Genomic DNA, 10542 nt, shown 5'->3' with positions numbered 1-10542 from the left:
TCTATTTTATGTTTAATATTTCTATATTCATAGATTTATTATATCTTTTAAACACTTTTGGATTTGAGTGTTGGAGTGTCTTTTGTAAGTATCTAACTACCATATTCTTTTGTGTCCAAGTTATACTCATTCCATCAAAGAAAAGACGCATTACAACATAGTAAGAGATAAATTATCCCTCAAAAGTTCATTCACACAAAAATACTATATACTAAGAAAAAATATTTAGGAGTGTCTCAAACACAACAAGCGGGAGGCGCAAAATATTGGCGGTTTTTTTCTTGATTAGCGGCGGTTTTAAACCGCCGCAATTTTAAACCGCCGCAAAATCAAAGGCCGTCAACTAACTGGACCGCCATGGATATGGGCCTTGGGATTGGGTTTGGCAGCGGTTTTCAGCAACCGCTGGTATAACCACCGCTAAATCAAAATTTTGTGGCACACGATTAGAAAACCGCCGCCAAATGAGACTGACACGATTTGCTTCATGTTTACCGGCGATTTTCAAACCGTCGTGATTAATCTCGATATGTCCAAGTTGGCGCACGTTTAGCGACAATTTTAAATCGTCGCGAAATGGTACTATAATTTCGGTCACAGTTACCGGCGGTTGCAAATCACCGCTAAATGTAATAGATTTTTTAATCTTTGAACCACGTTTCGGCAGTTTAAAACCGCCGCTAATTTAAGAAAAATAAAAAAATTGGGTTTTTCAAAAAATTACGTATCACTTTTTTAAAATATTATAGAATTATTTTTTATTCTTTTTAGTTTTTTATTATTTTAAGAGTGAATATTTTCAACCTTAGAATCTAAACTTGTAGCAAAAACAAAAAAATTATCTGCAAAACAAAATAATATATTCATGAAAATACGAAGAAAACAAATCTCTTGCAAAGAGTTGCTCAGTCTAATTCAACAAAATGTTTGCTTCAATCCAAAATATCTCCAATCCTAATATACTATTTTTCACTCTATCATTCCACGAAACTCATCCCTACAGCGATGTTTGGTGGCAACTCCTCACCTTGCCGTTGAAATAGATAAATTAGAGCACTCTTTATCGCCTACATTTTTTTCTTCTCTGCTGCTTTATCCTCCATCGCCTTCCTCTTCAACTTCTCGCTTTCCTGATCTGCCTGCAGTTCAAGCAGCTTCCTCTGGGTCTCCCCTAGTTGGACTTTGTTGCCAGGCGCTTGTAAATTCGGACCGAAGAGTTTACTAGAAGTCGGTCCAAAACCCATACCACGTACTCTACCCGGTTTCTCTTTTTCGAAAACCTGAGCAATGGAATCATTTTGAGACAACACCCTAGAAGACTCATCCTGTTGCTCCATCTCCTCAATTCTTTCCTACAGACACAAATTAGCAAATACAATCATTTTGTTGATGGGTCCATCTCATGTCAAGAACACACCAAACATGATGATTAACTGTATCACGTTCATTGTCACTGATACGACATGAGATACGGACACAACACGACACGGATATGCCAACACGTTCTTTTTATAAAAAATTGGATACGACACGTTTAGGATACGTTGTGAAGTAAAATTTAAATAATATATTAAATTAATAAAATATCATATTGTAAATATACATAAAATTATGCAATTATTAAAAAAATAAAAAATTTTAATCTACTCTTGCCATCTCGCTAACAGAAAATGTATCAATTTCTTATCCTGCAAGTCCATCATCTGCAAATACCACGCACCACACAATGTAGTTCTGCAGTTCGTCTTCAACCTCTGTATCTTTTATTCTTCTTCTTCTTCAATATAACGCAGAGAACAAAGAACGGCTAAGCTAGTGAGTAAGTAAGCTACCAAAGACAAACGGTAAATAGATTTAGATTTAGATTTATTGATTATTTTATTTTTAAATTTAAATTTTGATTTGTTTTACTTTTAGAATATTTTAAAATTAAAAAGAAAAAATTGTTTAATCGGTTCATAAAATCACAAAATCAATTGAAGATTTGCAGTCTAGCAGAAAGATCTGTCTCAGGAACATCTAAATCGGGTCGGACTCGTTCGGATTTGTGACCGCTCTACCAAAATTCTGCACCACAAGAAGACACGCCGCTGATACACTCGTTTGAAGTATCCACCGCGTGTCGGCATTGGATTCATGTCCAACACGGATACGTCGGCACCATGAGAGAATCTTTGCTTCATTTTTTACAAATATTGAGTATAATATTGGTCTTAAAAGATAACAACATAGGATGTCAACCACTATAAAAAGAAGGAAGGGATAAGTGAAACTCAATCATTTAAATTCTACCCCAACTGTTTCCAAATTATATCGAAGTTCAAAATGTCTAGAAACATAACAGGTAAATTTGCAATGATAATTAAAAGTAAGCTGAATTGGAAATTGTAAAGTTCTTTTGGTCTATTTTGACATAGGAGAGTAAACCATTCAGTAATGAAATAAAAAAAAAAACAAAATAACATAGAGAAGTAGACATTACCCTATTTGAGGTCATAACTTTATCGATCAATTATAAGTAGTAGTACTTACACCAATTGCTCTTGCTTCATCATTGATACAGGAGCCATCTTTTTTTGTGCACTGTGATCCATAACTCTCCTCTACTGACTCTTCTCCCTTGTTGTTCCGATTGTATCAACAAAGTTTGTGCCATTACCATATTCCACACAATCAAGGAAACTTAAGTCACATAAATAGTCCAAAGAGTGAATAAAAAAGTAAAGTACCTCTTCTTCCATTCGCCATGCAAAGCTTTTCGAACCGTCAGTGTGGGTATATAGTTGTTTTGATCGATTAATCACGTTTTTCCTGCACTTCTTCTATTGGTCCATCAGAGACAAAGGGCGATCAGAAACTAATTTAAAAAGACTCAATGCTAAATCTATTTTATTGTTGTGTACCAATGATATGCTAGATTACCTTCGTCTCAGCTTTGGCGCGATAGTCAAGGAACCATCTCCAATGCTCTCGGTCAATTCCCGACAGACGGCGCTCAATATTTTGTTTAGTCGTGAATGTTTGCTCGAAACAAGCATTATACAACCTTAGCCTTATTTCCTTCCAAGACTTCCCCATAATTTTCAAAATATTTTTCTTGATAGTTCCTTCACTATCCTCATCGAAGTGGGAAATTTGCTATACAGATAATAAAATTTGTCAATAATTGTAAGGATAAGCATATTTAACTCCAGGTGGATATAAACATTTACCTTAATGCATCGTTATAAACCTTGTCTTTAGTGGTCATTTTATGCCAACTTTCCTCACAGATGAAAAATTTTCCATAATAAGATCCCAGCAGACTAAGCACACCACTCAACAGTCCAGCTTCGTCTCCAATTGCTTGCTTTGCATTGTTGAACCTGAGCACGATCTTTCTACCGTTAGGCCGTTCTATAGCCTCCCTCATGCTTAGTATTGCCGGCTTGATTGTGTCATCGGAATCTATAAGCCAAATATAATACTTTATATGTGTATCCGTTGTGGATAGCATGCGAGAAAATTAATATATAACATAGAGTCTAAATCATGTTGAACATAGAAAAATTATTAAATACGTTATCGATGATCTTAACTTCCCAAAACTCTGTAGTCTTGCGTCCTTTGCGACTTTGAGCTCTAGAATCAACAAAGGGGTCATCAGCTTCTTGATCAATAGAATCTACATCATTAGCATTAACTGCCAAGTTTACGTGGCCTGACTCCGAGTTCTGAATGTTATTTGTGCTCGTTTGTGGAGCAAGCCTTGGTACACTGCACTGCACAGTAGAAGGGACGGGCGTGAAGTTGTAGAGACACTATCACTACTGTCCGGAAAAATTTGAGAGTCATCGCGGTGGGAAGTCGAGACCAGAGACGGAGTCGTTTGTGGTTGCTGACATCCTGGTCCTAATTTCAGTTTTTTCGTATAATGACCTTTTCTAGCCATCTTAGAAGATAAAGGGCACTTGTTTCAACGAAAAAACAAATTAGAATCAAGAAGAGTCAAAGCATGATGTATTCTTTCGTAATTCATAATTAAAACCCTATATCACCTATTACAATGACTTCCACAGAACTTTTGGCAAAGGTTTAGTAGGTAGAAGCCTAGTTTTATATGTACTAATCATATAGAATATTACAAGACTTTTACATATTACATGACAAGAGCTTTTTTTGTTTTGTATGAACCTGGTGTCTAATTAAATTAATACAAGTTCATAAGATTATTAATGACACATGAAATAAACAAAATTATAAATAAAAAAATATACAATTTAAATTCCAATCACTCACCACCTAAAAGAAAATAAATCACCTTTTTTTAACATAACTATGGAACATCAAGCATACAAAAATAGAGGGTACAACAAAGTTGTGATTCAGAAAAGAACTAAGAGATTAAATCAGAATCAAATCTTGGTTATGTCACATTCATGCTTTTTTGGTAAATTTGTTACAACCAAAATTAAATTATAACTCGTTGACTAATTTATATAGAAAAAACAAGTTTAAATATAGATATAAGATTATAAACATGTGAAACTATAATTTGAAATGAAATCTGTTATTATTTCAAAACATTTACCGACTATATATAAACTAAGCATTCAACGAATACAATGTTAGCCAATAATAAAAGTTAGATTCACTTGACATTGGATTCAAAAGATGATACTAATTGTAAATACAAATATCAATGTATACATAAGCATTATTATGCACATACCTTTAGAGGAAATAAAAAGTGATCCACTATAAAAGTCTGCAGAATATAAAACTATAAGTATAGAAAGGGAAATATATATGTTATATATAGAAGATATAATATTTATGATAATGAAATATCCATTAGGCGATAGTAATAACTAATAAGAGATCTTTATGTGTTACAATTTTTAAAATATGCGGATATTACTTTTATATATATATATATATATATATATATATATATATATATATATATATAAAACACCATAAAAGGTAAATGCTGTATAAGTTTGTTTCAAGAATATGTTATATATAGAAGATATAATATTTATGATAATGAAATATCCATTAGGCGATAGTAATAACTAATAAGAGATCTTTATGTGTTACAATTTTTAAAATATGCGGATATTACTTACACACACATATATATATATATATATATATATATATATATATATATATATATATATATATATATAAAACACCATAAAAGGTAAATGCTGTATAAGTTTGTTTCAAGAATAAGAATTATTATTGAATCTATAATTGAGGAAGAAGTGAAGAACACAACTGACTCAGCAAGCAACTATATATCAAAACATAATGCTCGAAATTCTTGGAGTTAACCTAAAATTTTATTATGATTTCCTTAAAATTTAAAACAGTTATAAGATAGTTGTTAAGTCCCTCAAGAAATTCAACTAAAGAAGAAAATTATATTGCTCTTGTGGTCCACTATAAAAGTTTGCAAGAAAAAACCACTTATCCCTACTTTTTCATGTATATAGCATATGCAGAAATATAGAAGGGAAAATCCATTTACAATATTAGATGGTAAACAATTAAACAGGTCCAAAACTTGTAATTCAAATAATTATCTATTGGGAATCCGAAGATATGGTCAAAAATAGAGAATGAACAATGCATGCCTACAACAACAAAATACTCCAATAAATCACATAATTCTATGAACACTGTACAGTAACCAACAAATAAAGTCATTTGTCTGGCTTACCAGGGCCTCCACCTGTTTGACCTGGTTCCCTGTAAATGCACAGCAGATTAGATTATTGGAGCATCAAGCCAGCAACAATAAGAAACAAAATAAAATTCAACAAGTTCATCAAAATTCATAAGTACTTATTTTATAACAAGGAAAATTCACCTTCAAAGGGCATTCTATTGTGTACAATTCTTTCCCCAGAAGAAAAAAAGTTTAGGGTGAAAGGAAACTCCTCCATTATTGGCATGTTTCAGCGAAAAGTTGACTACAATTAATGGGAGTTCATTTTTTTTCATGGGGTAAAATAAATTTGAAATTTGGTATATGAGAATGGAAAAACGAAATTTTCTCCATTACTTACTGTGTTGATTGTTGCTGACCAAGCTGGGACAAGAGAGCTTAAATCAATTTTTGGAGGGATGAAAGCTAACTTCTGCAGTAAATACAAATTTCATTGAAAATAAGAACACCTACTGTAATCACATTTTAACATCACCCATTTTATTGAAAGAAAGAGGGATGGTTACTGGAGTAGAGAGGATGGGCCAACAGTAATCTCGACCCGATGACGACCACGTGGGCGGAGACACTAACACGATCGGCAGCTTCTAGAGATTAGGAGTGGCAAACAGGCCTAAACCCGCCGGGTCGGCCCGCGTAACCCGCCAAAAAAGGTGGGTTGGGCTGAAAAATCGGGACCGCCAAATAGCAAAAGCCCGCCTAACCCGCACCGCTTAAACCGGGAGGTTTGGCGGGCTTTGGCGGGGCGGGGCGGGCTTCACCGCCGGGCTAAGGTTTTTTTAGTGAGGGTGTATTTTTGCAATTTTTTGCCAAAACCTAACTTCTTCCAACCTAACTTACAAGAGTATGAAGATAAAAATTGAGTGTTTTGAATTATGTTTATGTTATTTTAGAGACAATATTTATAATTATGTTTTGGATTATGTTTATTTTGCTTTGGAGAGAATATTTATACTTATATTTTGAATGAAAATTTGGTTTATAATTATATTTATTAGATATTTATAATTACAAAGACTTTAATGTTTGTTAACATAAAAAATATAATTTTTTATGCCATTAGAAATTATAAATTTATTAATATGGTTGTGAAATTATATATATTACTTAGTAGTTAATAGTAAAAAAAAGAGGAGCTTTGGCGGGCTTAGCCCGCCAGCCCGCAGTTAGGCGAGGCGGGCTAGAATTCTAGGACTGCCTCACTAGGCGGGGCGGGGCGGGGCTGGGCGGGCTTCCCCGCTTGCCATCCCTACTAGAAAGCCAAAATGCAACGCGAGCTTAGCAATCCTCGTTGGAGCGCGAGAGGTGAGAGCTTCTATTAGCTGGGGGGCCCTAGTTCAATGTATTAAGAGCTGTGAGGTAGGGCTGGGGTGTATAAGGATTGAGAAGAAGAGGCGGGGCGCGGACGCTAGGGTATTTCATAAGAGGAGTATTCAAATTTTGCAGGTGTTTAAAATTGTGAAAAAACCAAATCCCTAATTTTGTCTTTTAGTCGGAATTAATAATAATAATATATTGCCAAAAAAATAGTATAATAACCGGAATGATTATAGCAGGAGCAGGCATCTGAAAAATAAAAATATAAAGAAACTAAATTTAGTGTTGAATACAATCCACTATCATAGGTGAATCATGATAGTAGTATATATGCAGAATCTCCCATAAATATGAGCTACATGCATGATGGAGAAATGTATTTTAGGAATCGGCAGCCTCATCATAATCTTCAGACCCATCATTAGTGGATTTCTCTAAATCGCCGTCTCTTGTCAACCGCAAGCCTTCGACATCAAATTCAGGCAAGCTAGTCATACAAGACTGGGGATGAAGGTCGACCTTACAATGTTCATAATCTTCGCCCATGTCAAACAAATCTCTTGGCTTCACATGGACTACTACACTCCATCCATTGTCCACCTCATCCTCCACGTAAAACACAAGACGCGTCTCAGATGCTAGGATGTACGACTCATCATCTTCTCGATCATCGGTGTAAATTGAACTGGCAAAATTGACACATATGTGGCCCAAAATATCTTGTCGTATGCCTCTGCCCAACGTGGTGTCTACCTAAAGACACTTGAACAAGACTACAATGAATTGATCACTGTAATTTAGCTCGATGATGTCTACTAATCTCCCATAATACGAGACACCACCAACGGCAACATTGACATCCCATTTGCTTGCATAACTTCTAGTATCGAAGTGACATAAATTCCGCTATTCTGTGTTTTCATTCCTTCCTCCCTCGACATGGTTCTAAATTTAAATCCGTTGACATTGTAAGCCTGAAAGTGTCTGGCCTGAGCAAGGGGCCCACAGGCAAGCTACTGTAACTCGTTCAAATGACTGGTGCTTCCAAATGGGATCTGACATTGAACCATTAGTGGCAAGAAAGCATCAAAGGGTAGTAGGATCCTTTGATATTAAGGATTACCTCGTGCCTGAACATGTTGGGAAATTTTCTGTGCACAACACTATCTATGTGAGACTGGGACCTTGTTTTATTTCGCAGTTTTCTCTTTATGATGGCTCTGTACTCACTATGTATAAAAAAAGTTTGTTCAAGTTCAATACTATCAATACTATATTGGCTCACTGTATAATTTTAGAACTCAGTCTCGATACTTACTCCAAGAATTTCTCTACAGTAATGCGATTGACCAGTACATGACGATGTGCTTGAAGGATTTCGGTTGCTGTTAGAGTAAAAAATGAAGCAACCCCGACTGCTTTTCCAACTTCTGGGAACATGTTGGCAATTTTGCTTGACGCATCATTGCTCGGCCAATCATCAAGTCGTGCCGGTCGATTGATCCTAGTCTCGACATTATCTAGGTATCATAAACAGAATGTGAGAATCTCTTTGGATAAATAGCCCTCTGCAATTGATCCCTTCGGTTGTGCCATATTACGCACGTACTGCTTGAGACGACATAGGTACCTTCGAGAACATAACATATAAATTAGTAGATGACAGCTATCCTAATAAAATAGGTCAAGAAAGCTTAAGTAGATTTTTACCTCTTAATTGGGTACATCCACCGGTAATGCACTGGGCCATCGAGGCATGCCTCCTCGACCAAATGCACCGTTAGATGAATGATGACTGTGAAGAAGGAAGGTGGAAATATCATCTCCATATGGCATAGAGTATGGACTACATGATCCTGAATGAGAGGAAGCTGCTGAGGATCTATGGATTTACTGTATAATAGTCAGAAAAAGGCTTATAACTCAGCCAAGACGGCGGACACTGGGGTGGGCAATACGTATCTTGACGCAATTAGCAAGAGATGTTCCATTAGAATGTGGCAGTCATGACTCTTCAAGCCCGATAACTTGCGCTGTTTTAAATCAACACAGTAAGAGCTATTGCTAGAGTACCCGTCTAGAAAGACCACATTCTAGATGGTCCTAAGAAAGACATCCTTCTGTGAATTTGACATGGTAAAGACTGCATAGAGATACTTTCCACCTTAAAGTGGCCACATATCATGCCTGATTCCCATCACCTGGAGACCTTTTCGAGCTTTTAGTTGGTCTTTGGATTTACCACTCTCATTCAACACGGTGAAAATAATATTGTCGCATACATTCTTCTCTATATGCATCACATCAAGGTTGTGACGTAATTCGTTGTTCTCCCAGTATGGGAGATCAAAGAATATACTCCTTTTTTTCCAGGGAGACTCATCTTGAACCACAGTCTGCTGTCCGCACCTTCTTTCACCGCCCACCGCTTGCACCTTGCCGTTTGAAACTGGCACACCCTCCAACTGTCTCAAGATATCCCTGTCAGTCAATTTGACAGGTGGGGATCTATCCTCTATCTTTCCATCAAATCTACTCCGGTTCTATCTATATCTGTGATCGTGATTCAAGAAGCGACGATGACCCATGAAACACCATTTCTGGCTGAAGGTGAGTCGCCTAGTCTCGGCGTCCAAATTGCACGTAGGGCAAGCTCTCTCGCTGTGCGTATTCCAGCCAGATAAATTGCCCAAGCCAGAAAAATCACTGATAGTCCACATCAACACAGCATGCATCTTGAATGTTTTCTCATAACTGGCGTCGTACGTATCAACATTGGCCCACAATTGCTTCAACTCATTGATCAGGGACTGTAGGTAGACATCTATGTCATTGCCAAGCATTTTAGGACCAGGAATAATTATGGGGAGAGTAAAGTTGGTTTGTTTCATGCAAATTCATGGGAAATATTTTTACAGAATAAGAATCACTGGCCATATTGAGTAATTTGAACTAAGGTTTCCATAAGAATTGAAGCCATCATTGGCCAAGGCTAAGCGAACACTGCGCGGATCGCCAGAAAAGTCAGTGTATCTCCTATAAAATGCTTTCCAGGCCTCACCGTCCCTGGGATGCCTCAAAGAACTGTCAAAGTTGGTTCCTCTCTTGTGCCACAACATGTCCACGACTGTCTTGCTGGACATGAATAATCGCTGCAACCGTGGAATCAGAGAAAAGTAGCAGAGAATCTTCGCCGCCTGAGGTTTTCCATTCTTCTTGACGACGACGTTGATTCTTACTAAAGAATTCTTCTGGGTCTTTTGCTTCCACCTGGATACTCCACACCGTTTGCATCTAGATAGGACTTGGTCGGTGCCCTGGTATAGCATGCAGTCATTTGGACATGCATCTATCTTCTTGTACTCAACACCGAGCTTCCTTATGATCCTCTTGGCATCGTGCAAGGTCTTTGGAATCTTTGCATGCTCAAAGGCATCCCTCAATAGCTCTAGAATCAAACCGAAAGCCTTGTTACTCACTCCGCACATGCACTTTATATGGTACAG

General features: G+C 36.7%; 1 long non-coding RNA gene across 1 annotated transcript; it reads right to left on the bottom strand.

Annotated features, from left to right (window-relative positions):
- Positions 1-936: 936 nt before the first annotated feature.
- LOC140184296 (uncharacterized) lies at positions 937-4491 on the bottom strand. The gene is made up of 5 exons (XR_011880722.1): positions 3579-4491; positions 3213-3447; positions 2923-3138; positions 2533-2822; positions 937-1352 (listed from the first exon to the last, which is right to left on the bottom strand). It is a non-coding gene; the product is annotated as an uncharacterized lncRNA (long non-coding RNA).
- Between the last annotated feature and the right edge of the window lie 6051 nt (positions 4492-10542).

Source organism: Arachis hypogaea, chromosome 4 (assembly GCF_003086295.3).
Source record: "Arachis hypogaea cultivar Tifrunner chromosome 4, arahy.Tifrunner.gnm2.J5K5, whole genome shotgun sequence".
NCBI classification, from domain to species: domain Eukaryota; kingdom Viridiplantae; phylum Streptophyta; class Magnoliopsida; order Fabales; family Fabaceae; genus Arachis; species Arachis hypogaea.
The sequence above is the reverse complement of the archived record's forward strand: the minus strand, read 5'-3'. Positions and strand labels throughout refer to the sequence as shown.